Genomic DNA, 25,431 nt, shown 5'->3' with positions numbered 1-25,431 from the left:
CCTGAGCATGCAGTGCCGCCGGCACCAATGCATGCACCAGCATCAACCGTTGGCCACCCTGCACCCTAGTCACACACACACACACACACACACACACCCTGAGCATGCAGTGCCGCCGGCACCAACCTTTGGCCACCCTACACCCCAATCACACACACACACACACTCACACACTCACCCTAAGCATGTAGTGCCGCCAGCACCAACCATTGGCCACCCTACACTCTAGTCACATACACACACACACCCTGAGCATGCAGTGCCGCCAACACCAACCATTGGCCACCCTGCACCCCAGTCACACACACACACGCATAACCATAATCCACATTCTTATGCCACATCAACACTTTCCACAAGGAATAAGATAATAAAATGAAAAATGGCATGATTCACCCACATATGCGATATGATGCAAGCATTCCATAAAAACCTATAAAATCCCCTCACCTCGAGTTGTAGATGATGGTAGATAGTTGATGGTTTCAGGTTATGTGCCCCTGTCACTTCTCGATTCCACTCCTGGGATACAAAATGTTTTTAGCTTATTCGGTTATTCAAAGAGGAGTGGGACACTAGGACCCGTGCCCCAATAAAAGGATAAAAATATAGCTTTAAAATGGTTCACCAGTGGATGATTATCGGTGGATGCTCATCCGCTGGTGAGTTCACCGGTGGACAAATTTAAAAGGGGTTCGCATCCTGTAATATTTTCATCGGTGGATGGTTACCAGTGGATGATCATCCACCGGTGAGTTCACTGGTGGACAAATCCAAAAGGAATGAACATCCTATAATATTTTCACCGATGGATGGTCCCTGCCTTCACCGGCTAGCCAGTGACCATTAGCCAGTGAAGAAGAAATTGGGGTTTTATTACCTAGATCAGCCCTATTGGCCCTGTGGCCTCTGTGTATGGTGGTGGAAATGCATATTTTTTAGTGGGGTGTCATTTACCAACTCCATTCCTCCCTTCTCCCTCTTTTGTATAGTTTACAAATTGGGTTTTGTGATTTTTGGGTTGGTTTTAATGTAGGGCATCCTCACACACTTCACTTAGCTTAGGTTTAGTGAGATTAGTGAGTGGATCAACATTGGGTTTCAAGATACACCCAATTTCCTCAATACACAAGTCTAGGTTAAGTTAAATTGGGGAAGACTTAGGTTGAGCTCATGGAATGGTCATTAATGGCTCATGAAATCACTCTCACACACCATATGTAGGTTTAATTTCATTTACCCCAACTTAGGATTAGGTTAGGATGTTATGTCATCGAGAATTTACTCAAATTCCCAATTCCTAGGGTTTTGGTTAGAGGTTTCATAGGGATTTGTCCTTAGACCCAAGGTTGAGTGAATAACCTTGCCAATGTAGGTCTCTTACTTTAATTCCCTCCTCGCATTATGTAGTCTTTATGGTTGGGTAGGTGGGATTTGGTTGGGTCTCCATTACTTCAAATAAAGAGTGAAATGGGAAGGAGAGAGAGAGAGAGAGAGAGAGAGAGAGATTTATGTGTGTGTGTGTGTGGAGAGATGAGCATGTGGGCTTACCTCAAGAATGGAGCCCTAGCCTTCCTCCTTCCTTCCTCCCTTGCTCTCCTTCCCCTTCTTCTTCTTCTTCTTTCTCCCTTTCCTTCTTTCTATTTTGGTAGGAGAAGAAATGAATGGTAAGAGCCCTATTTATAGCCACTTAAGTCTCACTCAGGGCTGTTTGGGGAATTAATGGGTTTTTACCCAATATTGGATTATTCCGCTATTCGGTACTAATGGGCCCGCTTCGAGATGTCCCACCACATTAATCAACTCCCTAACACATTGTTCCATCAATGTGGATGGGTTTGGGGTGCACGATGAATAACCCAAAACTGGCCTGTGCACTCATCGTATGGTGTTCACCGGTGGATGTTCCGTGAAGGCTGAACTGGTCACTTTGTATGGAGATCTCTCCTCTGTCTAAGTGCGGCCTTCTCAAGGTGTTTTCGGTGTGTGGGCTCCACCTCTTGGTACATTTCACTAAGAAGGTTCGGGGAAATTCTCTTCAATGATAGAGTACATACCTTAACTCCTTCAATGGTTTGTAGTTCTTCCATGTAATGAGCTGGGAAAATCCATAAGTTACTAGTGGTTGTCACCTGGTTGCATCATCCATGTACAAAAGTTAAAATTAGCTCGGGTTTTTGGGCATGGGTATAACAACCCCCCCACCTTATAAGAATTTCATCCTCGAAATTGAACGGCTATTACGTGATTGGGAACATCATCGGGGAACTCACGCATTCCCGCATAATGTCAGTTCAAACGTATGTGGTGCTCGATATCAGTTCACATACCTTCAAAGATCCATACATATGCAACTTGGATATGGTGAAGATATCATATAATACCCCCGACTTAGGTAACCTGTCCAAAGTTCCTACTTTGTATATTGGGGTTATCTATGAACTTAGGTCATTGACCCATTTAACTTAACAACTACTCACATTTCTAATATAGTGTTCTAAGCTTCTACTATTTCTATATGGAGCTTAGACACAGATGCTGCTACAGAGGATAAAGTCAATAATGATCTATGTTCCTCGGTCCGAGGATGGTCTAACCAAATCTTCAGGAAATGCATTTAGAAACTCCTTCATTATCTCTATATTTCCTCTAAAGATTTGTTTATCTTGGTTGTATATACGATGGGTTCTAAGTAGGCTTCATACCCATAATTTAATAACTTTTATACTCCAAATGCAGATAATAACCAGCTTCCTATACTTCTTTATCCTTCTTTCATTTGTAAACAACTTCACTTCCATCTTGAGGTTTGAATGTAATGCTCTTCTCAGCACATAGTGCACACGCAAGATAGGCGGATAACTCATCCATACCTAAAATGACATCAGTTATATCCTATCCATAGACTTGTATGGGGTATGGCTCATACACTTCCTCCAAGACTACTTCATTCCTAATGAGTGTTTTGACAACTAATTGTGTGTAAAAAACCTTTAGTCTACCATTTATCTTAGCCATAATGGTCAGAGATACAAATGAACCTGATGTACTAAAATCCAGTAATAAATATGAGGGTGCAATCAATATCAACAATATACCTGTGGCTACCTCAATTGTAACCCCAGCCTCTTCCGCTATTATAGCAAATTCCCCTCCTTGCGCTTCGATACTTTGCTGTGTCTAAACCCAATGACTAGTTGTTGGTGTTAAGGGCATTACATATGAGTCTCCTGAGATATTTTGTGGACATAACCTAGCTATATGTCTAAGCTGATTACATATAAAACATTGCTTCATCCGTAGACATGATCTGGTCTTATGTCCAAGTCGTTTACATGCATAACACTATTGCTCTTGTGGTCTTACTTGCTGAGGTGTTGTTGCTGCTGGCCTAGACTACTGTGATGCTTGGCCAACTTCTAATCTATTGTATTGTGGTGTAGCTGGAGTAGTGTAGGGTTCTCTAACTACTCTAGTGAAATCTCTGCCACCAAATAGTGTCTATTCTCCTTGTTGCCTAAGCTTGATAATTATTTCTTTCTGTTTGTCTTATATAGATTTGGCTATTTGAACCACCTGTGCACAGATCTGCAAGTGGTGTACTACTAATAACACACTAATTGTTGGCCTCAGACCATTTTAAAACTTCTTGGCCTTAGCCCTACCTGTCTTCATATGCTCTGGTGCAAAATAAGACAACTCTTCAAACTCTTAATGATATTCAAGAATAGATTTTGGCCCTTGAGTTAGAGCTATGAACTCCACCTCCTTTATGTCCCTTACACTCTCTGAGAAGTAGTTCCCATAGAAAGCCTCAATAAATTGGTCCAAAGTAGGATTGGGGTGAGCAACTGTCGATATGGGCTTTGGGGATTTCCACCATGTATAGGCTTCATTCTACAACTATGGTAGCACATATTATCTTCTGTTCATCAGTGAAATCCAGTATCATAATTTTTTTTCCCCCACACCTTCTACCCATTTAGCTGGTGTCAATGGATCATGGGTTACACCATTAAAGTAGGGAGTAGTCCACACAGGCACCGTAAATGGGTTTTGAGAAATAGTCTGTCCAGGTGGTATAAAAACTTTTGGTACAGTCTGAGACGCTAGCTATACATTGGTATGAGTCCCTTGCATCGATGGTGGAGCTGACTGTGTAGTAGAAGGTGTTGGTTGCATAGGTAGAGGAACCATTAATGTCCTCTAGCTTGGGTGGCAATAACAATCTAAGTGTGCATCTCATTCATAATTTCACACTACTGCTGCCAAATTCTTTGCATTGTACCATTAATGATGACTACATCCTATGATCCTTGGTGGAGTAAGGGAAGGAACTCTAGGTGGTAAAGTCTCAGACATATCTTCACCTTCAGTTTTGGGCAATGGGGACCCATTTGGATTGGCCTTTGTGGTATGCTGTTGCCTCCCCAATTGCGGGTGATCACTGATATGGTTTTATTTTGATGCTATTAGGAAATCTTCCTGTGAGATGAACATTCTGATAAATTTCCCAAATTTACTGACTCATCCCATTTGACCACACAACATACTTTATACCTTGCATAATCATTAATTGAATACCTAAGAGATAAGGGTCATTTGCTTAGCCAACTGGCAGATGGCACTAGCTGACTGGGAAACCAACAACTCTAGCCTTTACAAATCCCTAGTTTTCAAATCCTAGTTTGTAGTATGTCCTTTGCACCTGTCTGGTTTTAGTTGTTATTGTCTTATAATTAGTATTATTATTTATTTATTTTAACTACATACAAGCTTATGCTCTTAATGAAGTTATTATTAGTGTTCAGTTTTTGCACCTAGGCTAGTCTCTTAGAGTGTGTATTAAGGCTTATGCATTTATCTTGAATGTTTAATTTTAATCCTAATCCATCACCAGTATATCCTAGGATTTTGTGCATTCGTGGATTAAGGTAGAGCATTACACTCTGATACCACTCTGTCACACCCCGCCTCCTCTATACCAAGGTATATGCCACTGGATACCCATATCCAGTCAGCCTCACCCTTCAGGATCACAGATACAGTACCCCAATCCGTAAATGCCCCAAAATCACAACTAAAATCAGAGTACACATATAAGATTTGTAAACTTTACTACTGGTGATTCACTAAATGATAATTACCATATATCAAAATTCATTTGAATTCTGATCCTAGGTATTACAAGATTATAAATAATACATAAGGATAAATAACTGACAATAAGGAAGTGATGTCCATTAACACGGTGTCTCATGGACACAAGCCTTACCATTGCCACTAAAGTCCTAAGCCTGCCTCTACACTGGTTCCACCATCTAAAAAGGTTGCGACAAATGGGGTGAGCTTCCACGAAGCCCAATGAGGGGTACACACCCATGCATCCACAACAATCAATAAAATAGAAACAAGTATAAATGCTCACCCACAACAATATTAATGCAGTTAGATGAATGCAATTAAATGAATACAATGACATGATTCAGTTTTAGCATACAATTCTAAGCAACTATTTCTAAATCCAAAGGGGTATAAGTGCTACTGTAACATAGGTGTTATCCCCAATCATGAATGTATGCTATCGGTCCCCAGGGATACAAGCTAGTTGCGAGTCAGGAGCGTGCCGATTTTAGAACCACATCATTTCCTAGAAAACCCCTATTAATAACCCTCTCATAATACCACTACATTGAATCCAACATCACATGTACAATATACCCATTACTGAATGAAACATCGTATGCAGATCTGTCATGAAGTTGGCATCTTCGCACCTCAGTCACCAAAAATCATCCCCAACCACAGACTGTCAGATGAGAGGATTAGCCAATACATAAACCCCTATTGGCAAGGGTTGCAGCACCAGGGTGGTTATCCTAGCCCATTGCATTCTAGTATGCCAAACACAATTCAATCACACTCACACACTCACACACACTCTGAGCATGCAGTGCTGCCAGAACCAACCATTGGCCACCCTGCACCCCAGTCACACACACATTCACCGTGAGCATGTAGTGCCGTCGGCACCAACCATTGGCCACCCTACACCCCAATCACACACACACACACACCCTAAGCATGCAGTGCCACTAGAATCAACTGTTGGCCACCCTGCACCTCAGTCACACACACACACGCACCCTGAGCATGCAGTGCCGTCAGCACCAACCATTGGAAACCCTGCACCTCAGTCACACACACACACACACCTTGAGCATGTAGTGCCACTGGCACCAACCGTTGGCCACCCTACACCCTAGTCACACACACACACACGCACAACCATAATCCACATTCTCATGCCACATCAACACTTTCCACAAGGAATAAGATAATAATATGAAAAATGACATGATTCACCCACATATGCGATATGATGCAAGTATTCCATAAAAACATACAAAATCACCTCAGCTCGAGTTCTAGATGACGGTAGATAGTTGATGGTTTCAGGTTGCATGCCCCCGTCACTTCTCAGTTCCACTCCTAGGATACACAATATTTTTAGGTTATTCGGTTATTCAAAAATGAGTGAGACACTAGGACCTGTGCCCCCAATAAAAGGATAAAAATATAGCTTTAAAATGGTTCACCGGTGGATGATTATCCGTGGATGGTCATCAACCGGTGAGTTCACCAGTGGACAAATCCAAAAGGGGTACACATCCTGTAACATTTTCACCAGTGGATGGTTATCGGTGGATGATCATCCGTCGATGAGTTCACCGGTGGACAAATCCGAAAGGAATGCACATCTTGTAATATTTTCACCGGTGGATGGTCCCTACCTTAACCGACAGCCAGTGACCATCAACCGGTGAAGGTAAAATCGGGTGTTTCTTACCCAGATCAGCCCTATTGGCCCTATGGCCTCTATGTATGGTGGTGGAAATGCATATTTTTCAGTGAGGTGTCATTTCCCAACTCCATTCCTCCCTTCTCCCTCTTTTGTATAATTTACAAAAGAGGCCACCACGTATATTTTGTATATTTTGTATGATCCCGATCCCCGAATTGGACCATCATCAAAACCCCAATCTCTAATGATTAATTTTACACCCTTATGAAATAGGCCACCACGTATCTCCAAGTGATGATACAACGGTGTGGGACCCACAAGCAAAGCACACATGACTTTAACAACCCTCCCCCTCACCACGAAGGTGAAGGGAGAGAGAGGAGAGAGGGCGGGGATCCATCTACGGCCACAACCCTCATAGGCCGGCAAGCAAAGCACACCATGACATGAATCCCATCCCCTCATAAGAAAGTGAAGAAAGAGAGAGGAGGGAGGATGAATGGATAGATGCATAGTCTATTTCTCCCGCCGCGACCCTCACAGTAAGTCCTCAACTTTAAAGTAGTTAAGAGATATTATCTGTTGTATTTTTCAACTCCGTCATAAATGAGCAAGATGACGGCAGTACATGCTCCGGGTGACAAAATGTGGTTGTTCCTTTCTTTGCCCTTCGGCTATTGGCACAAGCCTCGACCAAAGAGGGGCATTCTGTAGACACCCAATTTTGTCACCCTCCTTTGGCTATGATGAAATATGGATCTTGGACATAACTTCCGGCTTCCAATCAATAGAGATGATGATGGAAAAATTCTCCTACGCAAAACCATGGAAACCCCCACGCGGGAGAGAAGAGGTTCTAATTTTTACTTTCTATATACTAAGGAATCTGGTCAAGATGACCATATATAGTGCTTGGAAATATGGTTTTGATGATATATGGCATGTCAAAATTAGATCAACGGATCTCCCGTGATCATCCCCAAAAAATTACACTCTCTCGCACGTATACTGTGCACACAGACAATCCTGCTGGAAACCTGAAAAAATCCCCTACCTACCCCAAACACCTTAAAATTCATCCTCTACCCACCCAGATAACCCTGAAACACTCCCCTACCTGAAACCCTAGAAACCCTTGAGCATGAGAGAAGAGGGTCCAATTTTGACTTTTTATATACGAAGGAATCCGATCAAGATAACCGTACGAATGGATATTACTCGAAAGTAAGATTCTGACGATATATGGCATGTCCAAATCGAACCAATGAATCTCCCGTGATTGTCACTAGAAAAATTCATAAATCACACGTGCTTGCTGTCCATAGCTACTGCCCATGGTTGCTACCCATGGGCTACAGCACATGGTGCCATGTGCCATGCACCCTGCCAGCCCCACCCAGTAGCCCCTATCTCCATGTGCACAGGCCCATGCCCCCACCCTGCACATATACATGTTGCCTATGTGTGCTGCCCTTGCCGCCCATGGGTACTGTCCCTGCCACCTATTTGTGCTACCACTGCTGCCCATGCACGCTGCCCATGTGTGTTGCTACTGCTCGCACACCCATGCCACTGCCCCACATGCCATGCGCCGTACACTCATGACTGCCCGCACTCCTTGTACACATCACCTGCCCGCCTCTACTGACCATGCCTAGTGCACTTCGGCCCAATCTCGCGCACTGTCGTCAATGACCGGTGTTGATATTCCCTTAACCTGGTGGGTGAAGAAATTCCCTCTTCACCCACTTAAGACCAAAAAACCCCTTTTTTACTTAGGGTTCTCTCTCCCAAAAAACCCATTTTTTACCCATCATATAAAAGCCCTCTTTACCCATTTTGGTCCGAGAACCCCTTTTTACCCATTGTATAAAAGCCCTCTTTATCCACTTTAGTTAAAAAAGCCTCTTTCATCCATTGGACAAAGATGTCCCTCTTTCCCATTGATCGGAAAAACCTATAAATACCCCTCCTCCTTTAGATTTTACACACCAAAAAACCCCATCTCACTCCATAGTGAAGCTTTGCTCTCTCTCCTCCCCTCCCCCTCTTGATTTTCTTCGAGTCTTCAGAGCGATCTTCGTCAAGATCCGAAATCTCATTTGGATCTTCGAAATGTTCTTTGGGACTTTGAAGATCTTTAATCCTAGTTCTTAGTCCAATCCAGTTTTTACCAAAAATAGTGTGTTCTTCAACCCTCTCCTTTGAGTGTTCTGAAGTTTTACCAGAAATAAAAACCCCCTCTTGAGGTTCTTCGGGTCTACGAAGAGATCTTTATTAAGATCTAGAACTCTATTCGGATCTTAAAAGTGTTCTTCGATACTTTGGAGATCTTTAGCCCTTTTTTAGGTCAATCTATTTCTTTCCAAAAATAGTTTTTCCTAGCGGAAGCCCTGTCCGAGTGCCCCTAGAATCTTTTCAAAAATAGCCATTCCCAGAGGAAGCTCTGCCGAAGTGCCACCTTAGCCTAGCCCACCCCTAGCTTATCCCCAGCGGAAGCTCTGCCAGAGTGCCACTTCATCCTAAGCCTAGGAATAGCCTTCCCTAGCTGAAGCTCTATCCAAATCCAAAAATAGCCTTCCCTGGCAGAAGCTCTATCCAAATCCAAATCCGAAAGTAACCATTCCTAGCCAAAACTCTGTCCGAATATCATCACAATCAACATCCCTCAAGAAAGGAAGTTGGAGGTCAAGACCATCTTCGCTTGAGCCAGAAGAACATGAAAGACAGTCAAAGCTAGTACTAATAAGGGGCCCACCCCTCTTGACCCGAAACAGGGGTCAAATTCAGGTATAATCTCTCTCCTCATTTAAGCATAATGTAGATATCTAATAGACTTTGTTTTAATGTATATGGTAGTTTAAATTTAGTCAATGTATATATGTGTGATAACTTAGCCATGCAAGTCAAATAGTAATAATTGTGAAAAATGTTCATTCTTAAGCATCTAGTAGGAAGATCGATTGAACCGAGAAGATTGGATTCCTAATATCTTCCCAACTCTGTAACCTAACACTTACCCTAAATTTCTAGACCAGACCAATTATCGGGCCCTTTTCTCTAGAATTGGGCCCACCCCTGGTCCTAGGCCTATAATCCTAGGTGGCGACTCCAAACCCCTTTTTATGATCCTGATCCCCGTATTGGACCATTATCAAGCCCCCCATCTAAATGATGAACTTTACATTCTTGTGAAATAGGTTTCTATGTATCTTCGAGTAGCGATACGGTGGTGCAGGCCCCGCAAGCAAAGCACACATGACACGAACCCCTCCCCTCACCACAAAAAAGAAAGAGAGAAAAGGGGACGGAATCGATGCATGAGTCCAATTTCTAGCAACTACCCTCACACCCTGCAAAGCAGCCCTCGCACGTGCACTTTGCACCGTGCCCGAAACCTTCCAGAATCCATCAGTCCCCTACTAAAAACTTTTCAGTGGGCCTCGGCACTTACTTTACGGGGAAACCTACAAAATCATCTAAAATGGTGTATATACAAGGGGTGAGATCACTAGCTTAGTAAATGGAAACAAAGACGCAAACAAGCAGTCACATTTTCAATGATCCTATATGCATGCAATTCATTTTAGGCCTATTCGCCTAGGTAACAATGCTAAGTCATAGGTTACGTGCTACTCACAACCATAGTGCGTGTATGCCCCTGGTACAAGTCACAATTCTCCATCCCATTATATACCCATAGGGTTATCGAAGAGGGCTGGCCGTGAGTACCTAGAAAAGTAAATCGTGGTTGAACCATAGCATAAAAGTAAATTGTGGTCGAACCACAGTAGAAAATAAATGTAATATGCTTGGTCCTCTGAATATCACTAAGGTTTCCAATTATCCTAATGATCAGCCAAGCATACTTCTAACCACCACGGCAGTCTGCGACTGATGCTTCCCCCCAGTGATAACCCAACACCTAAGCCCATTGGGAAGGTTCGTAGCACAAGGGAATGTCAACCTAAACCCAATGCATCTATATGAGATAGTATGACTACATAGTGTTTTCGCGTCCGTTCCATGGTGCACCAATGCATTTGTTTCCAAGCTGACTACGGCGTCTAATCTAGCAATTCATCACATATCCAACAAATCATCATCATCCAATATTAAAATAATCCATGCTCATAATCCAAATCAAGTAACATGTATTTGGAAATTTAAAGACATAACATAACAATTCATAAATGCATCCTACAGTAGACAAGACATATGCATGAAGATGGCATTCATAAATGGCAAGATGATGTATAAAATGAAAATGACGAAATAAACACTCCAAAAATAAAACCAACATCCTCTCCACACTTACCTATTCACGTATAAGATTATGCACACACGGTATGAGTGAGATCTGACGTGCTTAGACGAGGGTCACAAAAACCTAACATAGAAAGGAAGCTTAGAATACGTCCAATCCGGGACAATAAAAATGATGAAAGACACTATCACAACACATTTAATAACACAAAGGAGGTTGTCAATGAGTTTGAGCTCGAACAGAGCTCATTGGACCACAGGTGGGTCATATAGGTGGGTAGGAGGGCCCACCTATGCAAGCTGCCCACGCAGACAGCACCCAGACCACACTAGCGGGTCTAGGTACTCACCGGTCATATCTGCCAGTAAGACCTTGAGGCCCAGCCAGGACCGCTGGGTCTAGGTACCCGCTAGTCCTACTTGCCGGTAGGCTTTGAAGCCTAGGCAAGACTGGAAGGTCACACTAGTGGGTCTAGTTACACACCGGTGCTACCCACTAGTGTCCAACGGGTTCTGTTGTCCTACTTTCCTTCTTCACCCCACCTTTTGGGAACCCAAGGGTGTTGTTTCCTTCTCATTTTCCACACATAGATCTAAGTTTAAGATTTGGGAACAAATCATACCTTTAAGCTGAAGAAACCCCAAAACCTAAGATCCTTCCCCCAACTCAAAATATCACTAAATGCTTTTAGATCTTGGTTGCTCCTCCTTTAAAACCTTCAAAGAAATCACATAAAGTCTCTCTTAACTCTTTGATTTGACCACACAAGAGGTTTTCACCAGATTCAAGGGATTGTGGCACTTACCTACCTCAAATTGTAGATCTCAAGGTGCCAATCAATTTTCTAGTGTCAAAATGGCGAGGTACGGCTTCGACAACAAGGGGAAACACTTTCCCCACACTTCCTTCCCTTCTCTTCCTTCTTCTTCTCCCTGTTCTTTACTCCTCACCACCAACCTTTGCTGAAATAATAAATGGGAGAAGAGTAAATGCTAGTTATAGTTGGGTCATAAATATCTACTAGGGTGCATTTGGTTTTTGACACTCTATGGCCTGAATCCCATTCAACCGTGATACCAGGAGAAGAAGTCAGAAATGTCAGGCACACATGACCCTACTACGATGGGGAACTTGAAACACATGTGATCACCCAAGTTGGGTTTACTGGGGCCTATATTTGCCGTACAGGTGGGTCGCACTAGAGGGTCATACCCACCTGTGACCACCCACCTGTTGGCCAACATATGGCCAACCTTACTGGATTTTAGTGGGAAATGGGTTATCAATGCTTTTTCACTCCCACCACTTATCGTGAACCAAGTTCTCATCATCTAGTATGACAACATACCTTCCCTACTCGTACATAGCCTTATAATACGTGCAAGGGCATGGCTTAGGCGTGCAAACCACAATGGGCATTGGATCAAATTTGTCCGACCACCCTAGCATTCGAAGTCACCATTGCTATCATATACCATAGGGCACCCGTATCAACCCTTGCCAGTTCGGACCCTACATGACTAAACCAACCAACCGATCAATAAGCCGGGTTTAGAGAGTAGTGCACTATATTTACCTCCCCTTTTTAAAAATTTCATCCTCAAAATTAAAGTTACTTGGTAGTCTGAATAGATGAGAGTATTTAGCCTAGATTTCATCTTCCTTCTCACAGGATGCCTCCTCAAGTGAGTGGTTAGCCCATTGCACCTTTACAAAAGCAATGGAGCAGTTGCAAATGGTTTTTATCTTTCAATCCAAGATTTCAACAGGCTGCTCTTCATAAGTCATATCAGTTTCCAGGTATTCTAATTCCACAACTAACACATGTGATTGATCATGGATGAACTGCTTCAACATTGAAACATGGAATACATTAGGAACGTTACTTAGTGAAGGCAGAAGGGGCCAACATGTATGCTACGGATCCATCTCGGACTCAACTTGCCCTTCCAGTGGAACCTATATAAACCCTTGGTAGGAGAGATTTTAAGAAATACCTTCTCCCCTATCTGAAACTCAATGTCTTTTCTGCAGTTGTCTGTATAGCTCTTTTGATGTGATTAGCCTTAATCTTCTCCTGAATGACATCAAGCTTATCACATGTCATTTGTATCATCTCCAGCCCAAGCATTTAATGTTCTCTCACATTATCCCAATATAAGGGTGTCCTGCACCTCCTGCCATGCAATGCCTTATATGAAGCCACTCCAATGGTGGCTTGATAACTATAAGCAAACTCTATAAGAGATTTGTTTTCCTCCCAACTACTACTCATTTCCATTGCATAGGCCCTGAGCATATCTTGTAGTATTTATATGGTCTATTCGGATTTCCCATCAGTCTGTGGATGGAAAGCAGTACCTAGGTTCACCTGTGTTCCCAAGGCATATTGGAGGCTCTTCCAGAATTTAGATGTAAATCTTGGGTCTCTGTCTAATACAATACTCACCGACAGCCCATACAAGAGAACTACATTATCCATCTAAAGTTGTGCCAACTTGTCCATGGTATAGGTAGTCTTGATTGAAATGAAATAAATAATCTTGGTAAGCCTATCAACTATCACCTAGATTGTAGCCATCCCCTTAGGTGTACGTAGTAGCCTAGTGTCAAAGTCCATAGTAATCATATCCCCCTTCCACTTAGGTACTGGGAGGGGCTAAAGAGTGCCATATAGTCGATGTCACTCCGCGTTGACCTTCTGACATGTGAGACACTATGACACATATAGGGCCACAGTAATATTCATCCTTAACCACTAGTAACTTTGTTTAAGATCCTTGTACATTTTGGTGCTTCTGGGGTGAAGCATGTGCTCTGAGCTATGTGCTTCCTTTACTATCTTGTCCTATACTCTAAGTCATTAGGCACACACAACCTGCCCTGAAACAATAGTGCTCCGTCACTAGCTATTGTGAAATCAGGATCATCCACTATTTGCTCTTGAATCCTAATTCTACTCTTCTGTAACTCAGGATCCAAGGGTTATTTCATGATCACCTCCTGCCTGATAGATGGTTGTACCTATAGATCCACCAGAGATCAAGTTAGATACTTAATACCATCCGGCTGATGATCGAGCTCTAAGGTTGCTCCCTCATATAAAAGGACTTCACCCATTAATGTTGTTTTCACTTAAGTTGTAGGTTGGTGGCCAAGTTCGCAAGTGATACAATCTGAGCTTTCTGACTTAATGCATCCACCACTACGTTAGCTTTAATCGGATGGTACTAGATGTTACAGTCATAATCTTTCATAAGCTCTAGCCATCTCTTCTGCCTCATGTTCAAATCCCTTTGGGTGAAGAAGTATTTGAGACTTTTGAGATCGCTGAATATCTCGCACTTCTCCCCATACAAATAATGGTGCCAGATCTTCAAGGCAAAGATGACTATAGTCAGCTACAAGTCATGGGTGGGGTTGTTCTTCTCATACTCCTTTAGTTGTCTAGATGCATATGCCATCACCTTACCATGTTGCATGAGAACACAAACCAACCCAATCTTGGAAGCATTAGTGTAGACCGTCATTCCACCCATGCCTTTTGAAATTGTCAATGCTGGAGCTAACACCAATCGACTCTTCAACTTTTGGAAACTATTTTCACACTCCCTAGACCATTCAAAACTCATTCCCTTTTTGGTTAAATTGGTCATTAGAGGAACAATTTGAGAGAAATTCTTCATGAAGCACCGATAGTGACTTGTTAACCCCAAGAAGCTTCTAATCTCTGTCACATTCTTGGGTGTTTCCCACTCCATTACTACTTTTACCTTACCCGAGTCTACTTCAATTCCATTCTCAAACACTATATGTGTAATACCCTACTTCTTAAACCCGGTCTGATTATACGGTTGACCCGGTTTAACTATACAGGACCCGAACCGGAGGGAGTTAGAGCGGGCTCCTTATGGACTATGATGGCAAGGGTGACCTTAAACACTGGCTGGCCCGACAAGTCTGAGCCAGTTCCAGAAGAGACGGGAGTGCCCAAGCCGTGTACATGCACCTACCATAAGGCCATGTACGGATAAAGCAGGTATTGTAGCCGTATATTAAGGTATATACGTATACTACATCGTATGCCAGGGGTGGGGTTCGCACCGAGGCCCGAACTCTGTCAAAATTTCAAGTTTGGCCCTCAGGTGGGCGGGCAGGTGGGCGGACAGGTGGGTGCCCCCACCCACCTGAGTGACCCATCCATGTGAACTATTTAGTTATTTAAGAAGTATATATATATAATTTATGATTTTCCTTTCTTTTCATTTATGACACTCGTACGTTGGTGAGGATAGTAAAGAGGAGAGAGAAAAGAAAAGGAAGAAGAAAGGAAGAGAAGGAAGAGGGAGAAGAGAAGGATTTCAGCGGTGCTAAAGCTTGATCTTCCCATTCCAGTGCCGGAAGAGTGATCTTCAACTCTAGATCTACATTGAGAGGTAAGCAAAGTTGGATTCCTTGAACATTCACCACGACCAAGCATAAACCCTTGATTCAAGTAGGGTTTCTTGAGATCTTGTAAATCCCCTTTGAAATGATGAATCTAAGGTTTAATAGATGATTTATGTGTTGATCTTGAAGGATTTGAAGAGGTATTGACAAGGTGGAAGAAGCATTGTGGTTTGAAGTGATTTGGAGGGTTTGAAGTTGTTCTTGAGCAAAGAAGGTAAGATGGTTTCCCATCACTTGAATCTAACCTAGATCTAGGTTTGAACCCTTCTATAAGACATTGAAAGTGTGAAGAATGAGTTGGGAAAAGTCCCATTTGAATCCCCAAAGAATGGAGAAAGTTGGGAAGAAACAGCAGTTTTCCCGCCAAGACCAGTGGGTAGGACCGGTGGGCCATCTGGCCCACCTGTGAGCACCCACCTAAGAGGGCAGGGCCTTCGGGCACAACCGGTGGGCCAGACCGGCGGGCTAACCGGTGGGCCACCCTACCCGCCGATCTTAGCAGGGCCCCCTGGCCCAACCGGTGGGCCAACTTGCCCGCCAATCCAAACCGGTGGGCCAGACCGGTGGGCCAGACAGGTGGGCTGTCTGACCCACCTGAGAGGCCCCGAATGTGATTCTTACGTCCAATTGGACCCAAATCGGACGTGCGACCTTCTTTTAACGTTCTAAACATGATTTTGTCATCGGATCTCGTTAATTTTTATTCCAAAATGGTGAAGTACTAACCCCACTCAATCATGTTAGGTTCACCAAATCCTACGCGTTTCCCATTGGATCTCACCCGTACCGAACGGGAATCCTTGTACACTACAAGTAAGTGGGGAGAGGATGTTTGGCCTTGTTTCAAGGCATTGTTTGGAATTCATTTAAATGTATCTAGTCTAATCATGCCATCATGAATATGCTATGTAGATTAGTCATCCTCACATTGTTATGCATGTGTGTTATGTTACTTTCTAAATGCCAAGTGATGAGATGCTTATGTGATGAATGTTGGCATCATTGTGCACAATGCATTAATAGATTAGATGTCGTAGTCAGCTTGGAAAAGAGTGCATTGGTGGCCCGTGGTATAGGACGCGGTGGCACTATGCAATCGTATTATTGTCATATAGGAGCATGCGGTTTAGGATTTTCACCATCCCGTGCTACGACCCTTCCCAATAGGGGTTAAGGTATTGGATTACCATTTGGGGGGAAGCAGTGGTCACGGTTTTCGTGTCACTGTGGCGGTTAGACATAACGCCCGGTGGGTCAATCGGACAGTCGGCAACCCCGGTGGTACATTCAAGAGGGTTAATCATACTACTTTTAAATTGCTGGAGTCAGCACCTTTAATTTCAATCATTTACTTTTCTGTTGAGAGCCGGTGGACGGCATTATTTTTACTTTTCCGAGTACTCACGGTGGGCCTTCTCCGACAGCCCTATGGGCGTATCACGGGATGGAGTTCGCGGCTCGTACCCGGAGTATACGCGCACTGTGGCTGTAGTAGCACTAAACCAAAGACTTAGTAATGTTGCTTAGGTGGATGTGATATAAAATGTATTGCATGGCATGTGGTGCATATGATTGTGTTTTGATGTGTGGACTGCTGTGTGGTCCATCTTACCATTTACTGAGCTAGTGAGATCATCCCACGTGTGCACCCCCTTTTTAGATGATTTTACAGGTCATACATCTGAGGAGCACGGGGTGGGTCCCACATTCGAGTTCCCTGAAGAGGACTGGTGGGCCCCTGAGGAGTTAGAGCACGGCATTGACTGCTCGTGCGAGAGTTGTGCGAGCTGAGCTCTAGCCTTTGATACCGAGCCAAGCTGTGTACCCTGATTATTTTGATGGTTTCCTTTATGTACTTGATATGTATCATGCCTTCGGGCCCACATGTATATAACTATTGTATCACAATTCGGGTATCAAGTATTATGGGATTAGTCATAGGTAAAACTTAGTCTTCCGCTGATCTGATGAGTTTATATTAGTTGTGTGTATGCTGTGGTGGAATACAGTATCAGATGATCCTGGTAGGTTTGGGTTAATCGGTGTTAACCCGGTCACTGGCCCGGTTCAGTGTGAACGGGGTGTGATAATATGTCCTAGGAATCCAATCTGCTTGAGCCAAAACTTGCACTTGCTGAATTTTGTGTACAGTAGTTGTTCTCTCGACCTATGGAATACCATTCTCAAGTGTAACACATGTTCCTCTTTAGTCTTGGAATAGATTAAAATGTCATTAATAAAAACAATGACCCACTTATCAAGAACATCATGAAATACTCAATTCATTAGATCCATAAAAGCTATCAGTGCGGTGGTTAACCCGAAAGATAGTACTAGGAATTCATAGTGATCATACCGAGTCCTAAAGGCCGCCTTTGGTATGTCGTTGCTTTTTATTTTGAGCTGGTAATAGCCAGATCTGAGATCAATCTTTGAGAATACCTTAGCACCTTGCAGTTGATCAAAGAGGTCATCGATGCACGACAACAAATACCGGTTCTTGATGGTTAATTTGTTCAATTCCTAGTAATTAATGCACATGTGCAGACTCCCATCCTTCTTCTTAACAAATAGAGCCGGAGCACCCTAAGGAGAAACACTCGAGCACATAAACCCCTTTTTTAACAAGTCTTGCAACTGTGTCCACAACTCCTTCAACTCAAGTGGTGCCATTCTGTACGAAGCTTCAGACACTGGGGCAGCTCTAGGAACCAAGTCAACAGCAAACTCCAATTCTCTGTCAGGCGGTAGCCGGATTAGATCATTCGGAAAGACATCAGAAAACTCCCTAACTACTTTCAATTCCTCTAATGGTATGACCTTCGTTTTCACATCTTGTACTAACGCTAGGTAGCCCTGACGTCCGCCTCCCAAATTTTCACCACCTGCAGGGCTGAAATGAGAACTTCTCTAGGTCATTTTGCCTTATTTGCTTGATACACTAGCTCTTCCCCTTCATCACTCACCACTTAATTTTTTTTTCGCGCACATCACTTTCACTCGGTGAGCTGACAACCAGTCCATGCCTAGTCTAACATCAAAATTCTGCATGTTGAATTTGATAAGCTAGGCATCTAGCTTCTTCCCACCAATTTCAACTGAGCATGGTCCATACACTTCATATAACCATGATACTTTGCCTATAGGTGTATTAACAATCAATAACAATCAACTTGCCCTCTAGAGCTGTTTGAGATTTTAAAATGTAATCGCAAGCGTATGGATCAATGTAGCTACTGGTCGAACACAGGGAGAGCAACCACTTTATTTTTTTGCTTCTTTTAACAATGTGAAAGTGAACCAATTAATAGTTGTGATCTAATTCTAATTACCGTCCTAAACATATGTATCTAAAATAACGTCCTAACCATTCGTCATCTAAGAATTTAAATACGCAAGCCACGTAATTAAAATTTAATATATAAATATCTAAAAATAAACACCCCACGCAATTAAAATGAAATAAAGAAAAAAAACTAAAATAAAAATAAAGTAAAATAAAGGGGATAAAGCTAGAGAGAGACTCATAAGTAGGTTTCTCTACTTAGCCCAAGGGATGCATCATAATATGAGCTTCCCTACTTGACCAGAGAGTCACTCTTACAAGGGTTACTCTACTTGGCTTTAGGGAAAAAGAGACAATTAAAATAAAAGAAATAAATTAATGGTTCTATGGCTAGGAGTGGCAAAGCCAACACATACACTAGTCATGAACCTTGGGGGAAAGGGATAGCAATAATGTAACGACTAAAATTAATATTGAAATTAAGAAAGAAAGGGTAGTCAGAAGAGGAAATGAGAGGGGGGAGAGAAGACTACTGAAGAAGCCTAGTTACTTGAACTTCAACCCTTGAATTGAAAACTTGATCGATTTGAGATACTACCAGTACTAAAAACCAGATCTGGAATAAATCAAATATGAAATTTCTAGTACTAGAGAAAACAAATCTGAAGAAAAAATAAAATGAACTTGAAAGACATGCTTCATAGCTTGTTCTTGTCACCTAGAACTAAGCCTAAAACTAGAACTTGAATTATTTAAACAATAAAAATAAAAAACTGAATCAAAAACAAAAATGATTTCATTAATTGAATAAAAAAAACTTACAAAGTGTTTAAAGCATAAACTTAAAACTAGAGCTAGAGAAAGAGAAAACTAGAGAAAGAGATAGAGCAACTAAAAAAAAAAAAAACCTAGAAGAAGAATGAAGTGTCTCCCCTCCTCTTACATGAGTTGTATTTATAGGGAATGGGGAGGTAGGGTTTCTCTTTCCTAAAAGGGAGAAACCCACAATTGGTAGTGAGATCTTTTGAGACCAAAAGTGCTAAGGTGGAAGAGAGAGAAGAGAGAAATAAACTTGGAGAAATTTTCTATAATTTTTTTTTGCTTATTTTCTTTCCTTTTTTTTTTTCTCTTCTTGCGCGGGAACCCCTTCCACGATTATCCTTGCTTCTAATTTGATGTGAAAATCCCCTCCATGCCCTTAGTGCTTTAGTGAGTGAAAAGTAGAAGATCTTCAACAAAATTCTCCAAAAAAAGACAACCATGAGATTCGAACTTGAGACCTCCAGGTGAGAAAGGGAATTTTTCACACCATAGCTCACCAACTACACTAGGTAGTTGTTGTTAGAGAGATATGACGTCCAATAATGCTTAAAGCCTTTAAAATACAAAACTTGCAAAAAGAGAGCAAAACCCAAGGTAGCTCCATTCTAAATATATAAAATGCATGTTTTATTACCCTAGATTTCACACATAAATGTGCTCATCAATGGCAGCCATGACTTTGGAGTCCAAAAAAGGGGCACAAAGCCGATCATTTATCTCATTACCAATTGCATTAGGGATGGGGGACAGGATTGATGCAATATTTGGGGGATGGGAAGAGAAGAGAGTAGAAAAATAGGACCTGACATGGTTTTAGAGCTTGGATCACCTTAGAAAGTCTTCTCCATTGATCAAAAACATAGATCGTGTTTACAATCCGTGAGTCATCATAGCTGGGGGAGAGTGACAAAATTAGATGTTTGCAGAATGCCCCCTTTGGTCGAGGCCTGTGCCATAGCCGAAGGGCAAAAAAAAGAACGACCATATTTTGTCACCCAGAGCATGTAATGCTCTGTCACCTTGCTCAAGGATAGCAGAGGTGCAGATGTGATGCATAATTGGATAAATCTTTTAACTATAGGAAGTTTAAGATCTAACTTGGATTAGTGGCCATGGGAAGGAAACTTTTGATGCTTCAATCCTGTAAAAACGTTAGTAAACATGCAATTTGATCTTCCTAGCCTAGGTCACCTGGGACCAAGGGACTAGGTAATGGATTTGGTCTAGGTCACCTGGGAATATAGGACCAGGTAATGGATTTGGTTTGGGTCACTTGAGACCACAGGACCAGGTAAACAAATTGGTCAAGGCCACTTAGGACCACAAGACTGGGCAATGTGAGTTTGGTTTAGGCCACCTGGGGCCACAAGACCGGGTAATCAAATTGGTCGGGGTCCATGCAGGACCACAAGACCGGGCAATCAAATTGGTCGGGGTCACTTGGGACCACAGGACGGAGTAATCAAATTAGTCGGGGTCATGCGAGACCACAGGACCGGACAATTAAGTCTAATCAAGGTCTTGTGGGACCACCTTAAAAATTTTGAATTTTGGTGGGGATGGTTTTAATAGTTTAAATTTTGAAATCATGGGTGGGGAATTGTTCCCTCCACAGTAGTTTTTCACATGGCCACCAATCATTCCCAAGGCCGCTACAGATTTTCACGAGGCCGCGAAAAGGGGCCCATCTATATAAGGATTGGTCCCCTCATTTGTCTCATTCTCCTATCAGAGTAAAAGACTCTCTTTCTGGTTTTTTGAATTTCTTTAGTTCTCTGAAAGTCATAAGTGAGCAGGGGAAGAAAAGGACCCACATGGGTTACATACTGGAGGAGTTGTCAAGGTGACACCCAGAGCCCGGGGGAGAGGAGGAGGGGCCGGCCTTTTGGTATGCTGGAAACACCCTTCGAGGCACACGGAAGCACATCTGCAGCTTTGCTTGGGGTCTTTGGGTAAGTCCTTTATAGCCTTTTATTATTGATTTATTTTTTTCTTTTTGGTTCTTGTATTTATTTTGCTTTTATTACTCCCTTTGTAGAAGCCCCCTAAGGGTGTCCCTCCCACCTTAGGGAGGTACAAATTTCCAAACAAGGTTCGGGAATCGTACCAAGAACTTACTACGGATCCGGAACAGCCGTCTACGCCAGTTGGTGGATTTGGAGACAAAGAAGATGGACACAGAGTTGATGAAGGCGATCATCGAGCGATGGTTGCTGAACATGCACTCCTTTCATCTTCCAGCAGGTGAGATCACCATTACTCCCTTCTGTTTTTACACCCTGACCGGAGTCCCATTTGGAGAGAGACTAGTTTCTATCTTTTGATATGGTTAATCAATGCCACAACATAATTCTATAGCCTATCAGTTAGCTTATAAAGCTAGAACTGAATCTATTTGTAACCTTGTATTACTGGATTTTCCTTCCTCATTTCTTGAATAAAGTTATATTTATATTTTTAAAATAAAAATAAAAAGTTCTTGTGCACAACTAGGGGTGGGAACTGATTGGGCTCGGTCGGGCCTAGTTGGGCGTGACCAATTTCAAGTCTTGCACTGTGAACGCACGTTTAGCTAAACGAGCTTAATTTTTGTGGGCATGGTATGGTTATAATCGGGTTGATCAGCCCTAGGCTATAATTGAACTGTCATAAATAGGCCTTAATCAGGCCTTAGCCGAATTTAAGTCTAAATGGGCATCGACCGTAGGGCTCTAAACGGGCCTTCCCTAATAGAAAGAGGGAAATTGGGGAAAGAGAATTAGGTTAGGCGGTTAAGGGTTTTTTCTTTTTCACATGGCCATTTGACTTGGGTAAGGGGTTTTATTATTTTAGGCTTTTAATCGTTAGTGTAAATGGTTTAGGCTTTTGGGTAGATTAGGCATTTCCCATTGGGAGGGTCGGGTTGGGTGATGGGTGTATAAGCTGGGCTCGGCTAGGCACATAATCAGTCGGCTTGATCGGCGCCCGTCGGTTCATACCCCTACAACCGTGAACAGGCTAGTAAACGGGGTCGGGGCTGGAATTTTACTAGCTGGGCCTGGAATTGACACAAATTAAAAAAAAAAAAAGAATCACTATTAGCGGTGATCGAACCCAGGTCACCTGTGTGACACGCTTGGATACTTACCACTACACTATAAATTAAACCAATTTTGTTAAAATAATTAATTTCTAAATTCATTCCCAAACCCTGACGATGTTAGAGTCGTCCAAACGTAGAGCAAAGGAGAAAACCAAGAAGAAAAGCTTTCACAAATCATGGTGTGATCTCTCTCACACACACAGTTACTTCTTTTGTTATATTTATTTGATTCTTCTAAATCTGTTCTTTTGTTCCTTCACCATCCCTTGTCATAAACCCTTACCTGTTTATAATGTTTTGAGGTGAATAATCACTTGTTTCTGCATATTGATTCAGTTTCACTTCAGAAACTGTTTTCAATCTCCAGCTATGGCAGCCGTTCTGCACCCCATGTCTCCCCTCATTTACCCATCTTCAGACAATACAAGAAAATCTTGTTGCTTCTTCTCTCAATTTCAAATCTTCAGATTCATTCACTGAACAAGGGGTTTTCTAGGGTTTTAGCTTCTGGGCACATCAATATATCTCCTATTGAGACTCTTTTCACTTTGCCCAATTGGAGGTATGGGAGAAATGATCCAAGAACCAAAGAACTCAAACTCAATGATGCATTTTCTTATTTAGAGTTCATGGTAGGTAAGGGGGAAAAGCCGGATTTAGTTCAGTCCACTCAGCTATTGCATGATCTGTGTAAGGCCAATAAACTTAGAAAAGCAATGAGAGTTATGGAGATTATAGTTACTTCTGGTAATACTCCAGATCCTGAGTCTTATTGTTACTTGGTGAACCAGTTGTCTAAAAGAGGGAATGTTGTGTATGCAATGCATTTGGTGGAGAAAATGGAGGAACATGGCTGTCCACCCAATGCAGTTACTTATAATTCACTTGTTAGAGGGCTTTGTATCCAAGGGAACCTGCAACAAAGTTTGCAGCTTTTGGATAAACTTATGCACAAGCGGATGGTCCCAAATGTATTTACTTGCTCATTCTTGCTTGAAGCTGCTTACAGGGAGAGAGGGGTAGATGAAGCAATGAGACTGTTGGGTGAGATAATTGCTAAAGTTGGGAAGCCTAATTTGGTTAGTTACAATCATTTTGGCAAGTTTGGTGGTTTATGAATCATATAACCGCCCATTAGAGATGGTAAGCATGTTGGAACAATATAAAGGAAGAGGAAGCACTTGAAAGTTATAAGCTTATAACAGGAAATAGTGTCTCTTTTTCCTCAATTTCAGATCCATAATAAGAAGAATGCTGAAGATGAATGGCTCGCAGCTTCACCTGATGGGGTGGTCTACCAGGTTGTTTGTGGTTTACCTTCTAGTGGGGTGTTGGAGATTAAGTGCCCATTTTTTGGTGGTGACATGCAGAAGGCTTTCCCATGGAAACGAATCCCTCTTTACTGCACTCCACAAGATCAGGGATAAATGGAGATATTGGATCAGGACTGGATGGATTTCAATGTTTGGACTCCTAAAAGAAGCAGTTTATTCAGATTAGAAAGAGATGTAGAGTACTGGAACCTTCTGAAGGAGGTTCAATCTGATTTTTGGTGGGAGCACGTCCAACCTGCACAGGAGCTCTGCAGTAAGTCTGAGATCGTAGATCCTCTTATTCAGTTGAAATCACTCATACCAACACCAAGGCATAGACTGTGTCCTGCCATTGTTTATGCTAGCAAATACCCTGTTGATGATTCCAAGTTATTATAGCAAGAAATTCATGGAAAACTTATAAACTAAGGTATCATTGAATTTTCTGTTAGGGATATGCCCACACACCTATAGTTGGTTTTGATGATAACAAACATATAAAGGTATTTCACAATTTGCCTTCAAGTATTGTTTTGTAGAGACTTCATATCAAAGATCGAATTTGATGAATGAAAGGAAGAAATGAAGATTGAAGCCATCAAATGAGGAGTATCAACAATTTGGTATCAATACTTGAAGAAGGTATCAGAAGAATTCAAGCTTCAAGTTGTCAAGACATGAAGCTCGAAGACTTGGAATTACAAACAAAAAGAAAAGAAGATGAAGTGCCAAAGAGTGGAAGGTTCAAGTGAAGAAGAATACCACTAGGATAGAATGGTCATTTTTAATGTAATTTGTAACTTCCACATATATATGTGCACTCACCACATGCATGTGCATTGCATCATACTAGAATAACCATAGAGCATACCTTGACTAAATATGGAAATTCTCTAAGTGGTGAGGAACATATTAGGAAAAATGTGTTCAAGTGAAATTCTGTGAAAACCACATTGACCTGACTCAAGGGCATTTTGGGCAATCTTAGAATTGGTATTAGGAGATGAAACCTTCATGGAAGTTTTCAAAAATTAAGTCACGATTCTAATGCAACTGATTTCAATTTAATCTAAGTTTGGACTAAAAAGTTATATTCAAAAAACTGATGATTGGTCAGTATGACAATAAATTTGTCAAAACAGAGTCTGTCATGTTGGCGGTCGATCGACTGGAAGCTCCGGTCGATCGAAACTATCTGAGACCATAGCCTATTGATTGGCGAAAAGTCTCAGATCGATCAGTGACTTCCTGGAAGTGCCCCAACGGCTATATTTTGCTATAACAGCTCTTTCCAGTCGACTGGTTACCTATGGCGTCGACCGGTGGACCCAGAATATGACTGTTCAAGTGAGATTTAATGCCTGAAATGCTCTCCTAAGCTCACCTATAAATACCTCTAATGGTACT

General features: G+C 42.2%; 1 protein-coding gene across 2 annotated transcripts in view; it reads left to right on the top strand.

The window, feature by feature from the left end:
• Nucleotides 1–21,422: 21,422 nt before the first annotated feature.
• LOC122070441 (afadin- and alpha-actinin-binding protein-like) overlaps nucleotides 21,423–25,431 on the top strand; it is a 44,637-nt gene continuing 40,628 nt past the window's right edge. For both annotated transcript variants that reach the window (XM_042634594.1, XM_042634593.1), the window contains exons 1-2: nucleotides 21,423–21,581; nucleotides 21,668–21,873. The gene's annotated coding sequence lies outside the window, so the exon portion shown is untranslated. The remainder of the gene's footprint in view (nucleotides 21,582–21,667; nucleotides 21,874–25,431) is intronic.

Source organism: Macadamia integrifolia, unplaced genomic scaffold (assembly GCF_013358625.1).
Source record: "Macadamia integrifolia cultivar HAES 741 unplaced genomic scaffold, SCU_Mint_v3 scaffold924, whole genome shotgun sequence".
Taxonomy (NCBI): Eukaryota; Viridiplantae; Streptophyta; class Magnoliopsida; order Proteales; family Proteaceae; genus Macadamia; species Macadamia integrifolia.
This window is presented reverse-complemented; position numbering and strand designations above follow the sequence as displayed.